A 9,115-nucleotide genomic window follows, 5' to 3' on the forward strand; every position below is an offset into this window, starting at 1 on the left:
GTTGAATTTCATAATTAATGTGAGGGTAGTAGGAGAGCTCAGAAAGAAATGTGTGTCCTCTTTTCCATCTTGGCTCCACCAGGAATATTGTTTTAAGAACAATGTTGAGTGACTGTTATTTTGACTATTGTAATTACAAAGGACCTATGAAGGAAGAGGTTATCTGTATTCAGAGAAAGAACTAAAAAATAGAAGTATGTGTAGAATGATTTTATATATACATATATATGTAATATGTGTGTGTGTATATAGACACACACACATATTTGTGTCTAATGGTAGGGCAGAACAGGAAGAGAAGAGAAAGAAAAAAACAAAGTTACATGACAACTTTATTATACATTTTAAAAGCATAGCAATTTATACAAAATAAGATGTGTTATCTCATGTATAATCATTTTCCTGGTTATTCTGTGTTATGGAAATGCTTGTTTTATTTCTCAAGTTCAGAATGAAAATTTGAAAAAAAAAAAAAAAGAAAAAATATGGATCAAAGCTATACCAATGATTTCACTGGTAGAGGGAACTTCAAAGTTAAGAATAATTTTACTATAAGTTATGCATATTTCACCTCCTCTGTAATTTGCAATCAGAAAACACTGAATAATTAGAGGATTTGTTCTAGATCACAGAGCCAATATGTATCAGAGGCAAGACTTGAACCAAGACCTTCCTCATTTGAAAGCTAGCTCTCTATAATAACATAATAGAGGCCATGCTGTCTCTATTTAAGAAAAAAAATTAAAATTGGTAAAATATCACTGAAGGAAGGAATATGGGAACAAATTGGCAAAAACTGAATTACTTTAATTTTGAAATTAGATAACATTCCTTAACATTGTTTAAATAGGCCATTTGTCTTTTGGTAAATTTTGCTAAATAATGCAAAATGTCCTTATTCTTTGGATAACACAGTTTAGCTCTCTAATATATCTGGCATGGAGTGGGTTGTCCCTGATGTCCAAGTGGTTACACAGAAATAAGTTGGTAGTCAACAACAATCAAGGAGTATTTGTGAAATTTCCATGGGTGCATGGCAGTTCTCAGGCACATGTATTCAAGAATGAAGTTAGTCCTTACCTCCAGGACTGTCAGATGAAACTTATATGTGTTTAACAGAATTATGTGAACATAGAGAAAATAATTAGAGAAACAGTATTGAATCTGAGGGGTGAGAAAAGGGAAGATAAAGAGGACTAACTAGAAAAAGGTTTTAGAAGGAGATAGATCTTAAATTATTTAATAGGAGATCACTGTGGCTTCATTGGAGCACAAAATCCTATTTGTTAATGGTGTTAATTATCCAGTGGAACTTTGAAAAACCTAAAGAGGCTACATAACTCCTGTTCTAGCTCTCTTATAAGAATTGGAGGTAGGGACAGAAAAGCAAAGTAAGGGAAGATCCTGATCTTTAATCCAGCCAGAGGCCAATATTTAAAGGCTTTTTCCGAGATAATCTAAAACTTTCAAATCCATCAGACAGAAAATTATATTTCCAAGTGCATCTTTAGTACTATATGAGGATGAATAGTGAAATTTATATAATTCTCCCTTGAACATTTGATATTCCCAAGTATATAATCCTCCCTTGAACATTTACTATGTGACCCTAGGCAAGTCATCTCTTAGCCTCAGTTTCTTCATATAGAAATAATAATGGTACCTACCATAAGTAATAACAGCACCTACTTTACAGGGTTGTTATGAGTATAAAATAAATTGACATGCAGAACTTTGTAAATGTTAGGGCACCATGTAAATAGTAGCTATTCTTTTTCTTTTATTTTTCTATGGGAGAGAAAGGGAAATGGAAATGAGAAATTATGATTTTTTTTTTTTTTGTAATGACTAGAGTCCTAAATATGGAGGTAGGCACATAAATGCAGAGGTAGAACTAAAAAAACCTGATTGTATATAGGAAGTAAGGGAAGGAGTTGAGAATAATACCAAGTTAACTACTCAGAAGAGAAAGAGAAATATGGAAGAGAAGTAGTTTGGAGGCATTGTAGAGAAGGAAAAAAGGGACTTTGCTTTGAATGTCTTGGTTTTGAGAAACTGAGGGGAAATTCAGATAAAAACGTGCAACAGAAAGTGGGAAATGCAGGACTGTGGTTCAGGAGAGAGATTAGGGTTGGCTGTATACATTTAGAGTTGTATAAAAGTAAAATGCCATATATGCTCATTTTCTCAGGATTCTTTTTCAGGTATAGGTAGGATTAAGAAAAAAAAGTTTAATTCCAGTTAATCCTTCCACATTAAGACTTTCCCCATCATAGTTTCAAAATATTGGCAAAAGAAATTAAATGGGAGTTTGGGAGGAATTTTGCAGAAGCTGCAGATGACATGAAAAGACCAGCAGATAGGACAGAAAAAATTTAGAAACTCAAAAGTGCATAAAACATATGTATAATACTGTATACTATCAAATTATTTTATCTTCTAATATAATAATAATTCAGATTTTTCTCTGATACAAAGGGAGGGACAAAAATTTTATGTGGATTTTCTATATTATGTGAGTACCCCTAACCCTTGAGATGTGAAGAGAATAATTATAGTGATCCATGGGCTCATCAATAATCAAGATCCAGGGTCTAAAAGAATGGTTTCAATGATGCTACTGGCTTTTGACCATGATCTGGATGAGAAAAGTAAACACAAGTTTAAGGCACACACAAATTTTGTTCCATTGAGCTCATTAGATGAAAAGAAGAAAAACTTGATGAACCAATGGGTTTCAACCTGAGATGTGTGTCTGAAATGCCCAAACAAAATAAGTAGTTAAGTGGAACAGTGGACAGGTCACTGGCCCTGGATTCAGGAGAACCTGACTTTAAATCAGACCTCAGACACTAGCTGTGCAAATCTAGGCAAATCACTTAACCCCAATTGCCTCCAAAAGAAAAAAAAATGTAAATAAATTAGTAACTATAGAGCTTAGCAAAGCTGTTATACTAAAGGCATCTAAGCAAGGTGCCCCAGCCCATATTCCCATAGAGTTTCCCTCAACAATCTTGAAATAAGAAAACTAGTGGAAGAGTAAGTATATAAGACTTTGGGAAGAATGACGAAAATATCAGAAGAAAATCAACGTCTAAGAAAAGTTCAGAAAGGTAGCACACACAACTAAATCTGGAGCAAGCCCAGCCATGTCTTTCAGAAAGAATGTTGTTAGTCTTCTTCCTTCATTACTTTTGTAATCAAAGCTATTTTCATTACATTTTTTTCCTAGGGAAATTCATCTCAAGTGAAGCATGCAGAGACTTTTTGTTTACCTATCATTTCTTTGATAGAATAGCCCACATTGACTATATGTCTGGGTATGTATTTGTGTGTGTGTGCAATGTCATATAAGCTTTGCCTTTAAGAATCTCTTATAGCTAGAAAAGACAATTTAAAAGAAACTATTCAGCTATTGAAAAAATGTATATTATTAGATCATCAATGGCAGGTATCAGATGTGCATTCAGTCATTTATGAAATTTGTAAAAAATGATAGATTTTCACTATTCATTAGAGAAATGAAAATTAAGACAACTCTGAGATAACACCACACACCTCTCAGAATGTCTAAGATGACAAGAAAAGTTAATGATGAATATTGGAAGGAATGTGGGAAAACAGGGATGCATTGTAGCTGGAGTTGTAAACTGTCCCAATCATTCTGGAGAGCAATTTGGAACTATGCCCAAAGAGCTCTCAAACTGTGCATACCCTTTGATCCAGCAGTATCTCCACTGGGCCTGCATCCCAAAGAGATCATAAAAAGGAAAAAAGATCCACATGTGCAAAATGCTTGTAGCAACCCTTTTGTAGTAGCAAGGAAATGGAATCTGAATGGATGTCCATCACTAGGGGAATGGTTGAATAAGTTGTGGTATATGAATGTTATGGAATATTATTGTTCTATAAGAAATGACCAATAGGATGAATACAGAGAGGCCTGGGGAGACTTACATGACATGATGTGGAGTGAAGTGAGTAGAACTAGGAGAACATTTTACACAGCAGCAGCAAGATTATACGATTTCTGGTGAAAGTGGCTCTTTTCAATAGTGAGTTGATTCAGACTAGTTCCAATGGTCTTGTGATGGACAGAGCCATCTACACCCAAAGAGAGGACTGAGGGACTGTGTGTAGATCACAACATAATATTTTCACTTTTGTTGTCATTTTCTTTCTCATTTTTTTCTCTTTTTTTGAGCTGTTTTTTTCTTATACAACATGATAATTGTGGAGTTATGTATAGAAGAATTATACATGTTTAACATATTGAATTATTTACCACATTGAGGAGAAGGTAGGAAGGAAGAGAGGCACAAAAATATTTGGAACAAAAGGTTTTACAAGAGTACATGTTGCAAATCATCTATCCAAATATTTTGAAAATAAAAAGCTTTAATAAAAAAGAATGATAGATTTTGAAATACTAAAAAACAGTGTTCTTTCTCAGTGTTTAGAGCCTTAAAAATTTTGTTTTAATAAGCACTTTACTTTGATCTGCTGCTGCTACTTTTTAAAATATTATTTATTTAGAAGCAAACTCCACAAATTCAAGAATATGCTAAGAATATTCTGTGAGGAAATGGAGGTTCTTAAAGTATATATTTTCCTTTTTTCCAGCTTTTTAAAATTTATTTAAAACTAAATTCAAAATAGAAAAGAAAAAAAACCATTGCCATGTGTATTGCAAAACATAATAGATGATTCAAAACATGAAATCATGAATCTATTTCAAGAAAATTTACATTTTGCTCCTATTAATATCATTGAATAATTTTCTTTATTATACTGTGTGAAATAGTTGCTGACTGAGTTTTCTATTCTCATGATCCTGTTCTCATTTAACATAAAGACCTTGTCCACAGATTTAAAAAGAGGCTCCCTGAGATCTCAGGCACACTAGAATTAAAGCTTAGAATTTGAGTCCAATACCCTTGTTTTGCAAATACAAGAAATCTAGAGAGGCAATTATTATTATTATCTAAAACTACTCATACAAAGAGTGCAGATAAGAGTTGAAACTAGGTCTTAAAACTCCAAATCCTATGTTTCTCAATCAACACTAATTTACTTTTATTTTTGATGTGGGTGGATGGGCAGGAATGGGCCTGCAAGAGTCTAAAAGAAGGTGAGCCAAGGATAGCAAATTAGAAGCAACTCAGTTGAACTCTGTTAGGATTCTTACAAGTCACTGGAATTGATAGAGACAATAGTCATCTAATTTAGCATGGTTCAGTATGATTGATCTGATTCCACAAGGAGATGTTATGGGCCAGAACTTGAAACAAGGTACTGAGTGGAATTCAGGAGACAATGGTTAAGTCTAGTTTAGCATTGATTTAATCCTACAACAAATAATGGTTTCCTCATGATATGATGATTGGTGTATACTCAGTGTAGAGCATATAAAGAGGAGGTCTCAGGGCCAGAGAGAAGTCCACTAAAAGCTCATTCGGAGGGAGCTAAAGGCAGAAGCTGGCAGAGACAAAGGACCAGCGGCAGGAGCTCTCAGAATCAAGGAGAGAGATAGGTCTCTAAGAAAGCTAACCAGACCTCAAGGAAAGGGGACAAGACTTGGAAAGAGACAATAAAGGATTTGGACTTTAATCCTGGTTGCATTTGTGATTACACCAAACTGAAACGAAGGCTGCTCCCAGAAGCCCTCCAAGAAACCTGCTCTCAGAAAAAATTATATTTTAGAGAAGAATATTACAGAAATCAAGATTTCCCTCTAAACAACTTTAAAATAGTACCTCAAATCAAATTTTGAAGCAGAGAGCCAACAAAATTGGTCAGAGTGAGACATTTTTCCAGTCTAAGAAAACTTATCAGATCATCAGGGAAAATTAGTGACATGGTGTAAAGGCCTGTCCAGAGCCCACGTATGTGTTGGCAGAAACAGCAAATACAGCAACAGCTTCAGGAGGTCTTGGCTCAGAGATGATGAGGGGGTCAAACAACTGATTAGAAAGAGATTACATGGGACTCTTTGCTTGTACTGGTATAGCTGACACTGAATGATAACTCTATTGTCCTGGGTTCTGGGTTGCTGTTACAAGATGGAGAAGAGTGCTGGGAGTCAACTACGTGGCTGCAGAGTACTAGGTGTGCTTCCTTGGTGAACACCAGAGCACAGACCAGAAAAGCATTTCTCCACATCATAACATCTTGGAAGCACCAAAAACTTAAAGACTCCAAAACTGACTCTGAAAATAATAGCATGAAAAAGCCTGAAGCTTGGAACAGTGCTTTCCTCATTCTCAAGTGAGCAGAACCCAACTACAGTATAAAATTCAAAAAAGAAAGAAGTTGGGGAAACGAGCAATCAACAACCAACAGCAACAACAAAAGGACCATAAAAAAGTGTCAGGGAAGATCTAGAAACAAACAAACAAAAAAGATAATGTGAAAACAGCTGTCTTCCCCCCCCCCAAAAAAAAAAAAGAATCAGAGAAAATTGCTAATTGGAATCTGAGTTCAACAAGAGTTCCTGGAAGAGTTTAAAAAAAAAAAAAAAGACATAAAAGTGGTAGAAAAAATCAGGAAAAGAAATGAGAGTACTGCAAGGAAATTATGAAAAGATAATTAACATCTTGGCAAAAGAGTCACCAAAAAAAAAAAATGCTGAAGAAAATAACACTTTAAAAAATGAATTGGCCTAATGATAAGAGTCATAAAGCTTCACTGAAGCAAATAATTCCTCAAAAATTAGAATTGGGCAAGTGGAAGTTAAAGACTTCTTGAGACAATAAGAAATAATAAAACAAAATCAAAAGAATGAAAAAAAATAGAAGAAAAATGTAAAATATCTCAACAGAAAACAAACAAACAAACAAATGACTTGGAAAGTAGATCAAGGAGAAAAAAATTTAAGAATTATTGGACTACCTGAAAATCATGATGAAAGAAAGAGCCTAGCCATCATATTTCAAGAAATTTTCCAAAAAAAAAAAAAAAAAAAAAAAAAAAGCACTTTTATCTTAAATCTAGAGGGTAAGTTAGAAATTGAAAAACAAAAAAAACAAAAAAAAAACAATCAATCACATCCTGAAAGAGATCCTCAATGAAAACTCCAAGGAATATTACAGCTCTGATGTCAAAAAGAAAATACTGAACACAGACAGAAAGAATAAATTCAAATATTTTGAAGGCATAGTCAAGATCACACAAGATTTAGCAGCTTCCATATTAATGAATCAAAGGGAATATCATATCTTGGAAGGTAAAGGAGCTACCCACTAAAGCTGAGAATAATCATAGGAAATATAGATGAATGAAATAGAGGACTTTCAAGCATTCCTGATGAAAAGACTAGAGCATAACAGAAAATCTGATATTTGAACAAAAAACACAAGAGAAGCATAAAAAAAGTAAACATGAAAAAGTAATCAGGCTATCAAACTGTGCATACCTTTTGATACAGCAGTGTCTCTAATGGGCCTTTATCCCAAAGAGATCATGAAGAATGGAAAAGGACTCACATGGCTGTCCATCAATTGGAGAATGTCTGAATAAGTTATGGTATATGAATGTTATGGAATATTATTGTTCTGTAAGAAACGATCAGCAGGATGATTTCAGAAAGGCCTGGAGAGATTAGTGACACTAAGTAAAGTGAGTAGAACCAAGAGAACATTGTACACAGCAACAAGAAGACTATAAGATGATCAATTTTGATGGACATGACTTTTTCCAACAATGCCAGGCCAGTTCCAATGGTCTTGTGATGAAGAGAACATCTGCACTCAGAGAGTGGGCTGTGAGAACTAAGCATGGATCATAAAAAAAAAATAGTATTTTCATTCTTTTTGATGTTGGTTCTTGCATTGTGTTTTTTCCCATTTTTTTTTCCCTTTTTGATCTGATTTTTCTTGTGCAGTATGATCATTGTGGAAATATATATAGAAGAATTGCACATGTTTAACATATTGGATTACTTGCCATCTAAGGGAGGGAAAAAAATTGGAACACAAGATTTTGCAAGTATGCATGTTGAAAATTATCTGTTCATATTTGAAAATAAAAAGTTTTAATAAAAAGTACATTAAAATACCTTACAACTTCAAAAAAGAATAATCTCAATAAAATTAAACTATTTAAATTCATACATGGGAAAATGATATATGTAATTCCTAAGAAGTTTATCATTATTTAAGGTTACATAGAAAGACATGAATGTGTCAAATATATAGGAATGATCTCTAAGAAAAATGAGGGAATGAGAAAGAGAAAGGCACTGAGAGAAGAGTAAGGGAGAAGTAGATTGGAGGAAAATTTTCTTACACAAAAAAGGCACACAAGGAAGAACTTTTTTTTTTTCCCCCCTGAGGCTGGGGTTAAGTGACTTACCCAGGGTCACACAGCTAGGAAGTGCTAAGTGTCTGAGACCAGATTTGAACTCCAGTCCTCCTGAATTCAGGGCTGGTGCTCTATCCACTGTGCCACCTAGCTGCCCTAAACTTTTTAAATGAAGGGGAAAATGGAGGGAGAGTGGTAGACAATGCTTAAATCTCACTATTATCAAAATTGGTTAAAGAGAGAAGAAATATATACATATATATTGTATGTATATGTATACAATTATGTATAGTTATGCATAAAAAGTTATGTATAAAAACCTAACTTGCCCAATAGGAAATCAGAGAGGAAGAAAATAAGAAAAAAGGGGAGAGAATTTGGCAAGAGGAAAGACTGATTAAGGGAGGCAGTGGTTAGAAAGAAAATAGACTTCTAATGAAAAACAGAATAAAAAAGAGAGAAGAAGAAACAGAAGAAAATGGTAATCATAATTGTGAATGGGGGGGGGGGCAGCTAGGTAGCAGCTAGGTGTTGCATTGGATAGAGCACCAGCCTTGAATTCAGGAGGACCTGAGTTCAAATCTGGTCTCAGACACTTAACATTTCTTAGCTGTGTGACCCTGGGCAAGTCACTTAACCCCAGCCTCAGGGGGGGGGGGGGGAAATTGTGAATCAGAATGAGATGAGCTCAATCATAAATCAGAAGTAGATAACAAAATGAATTAGAAATCAAAATCTAACAATACATTGTTAATATGAGACATACTTGAAACAGAAAAACAGGGAGAATTAAAATAAGAGACTAGAGCAGAAC

Source organism: Sminthopsis crassicaudata, chromosome 1 (genome assembly GCF_048593235.1).
Source record: "Sminthopsis crassicaudata isolate SCR6 chromosome 1, ASM4859323v1, whole genome shotgun sequence".
NCBI lineage: Eukaryota > Metazoa > Chordata > Mammalia > Dasyuromorphia > Dasyuridae > Sminthopsis > Sminthopsis crassicaudata.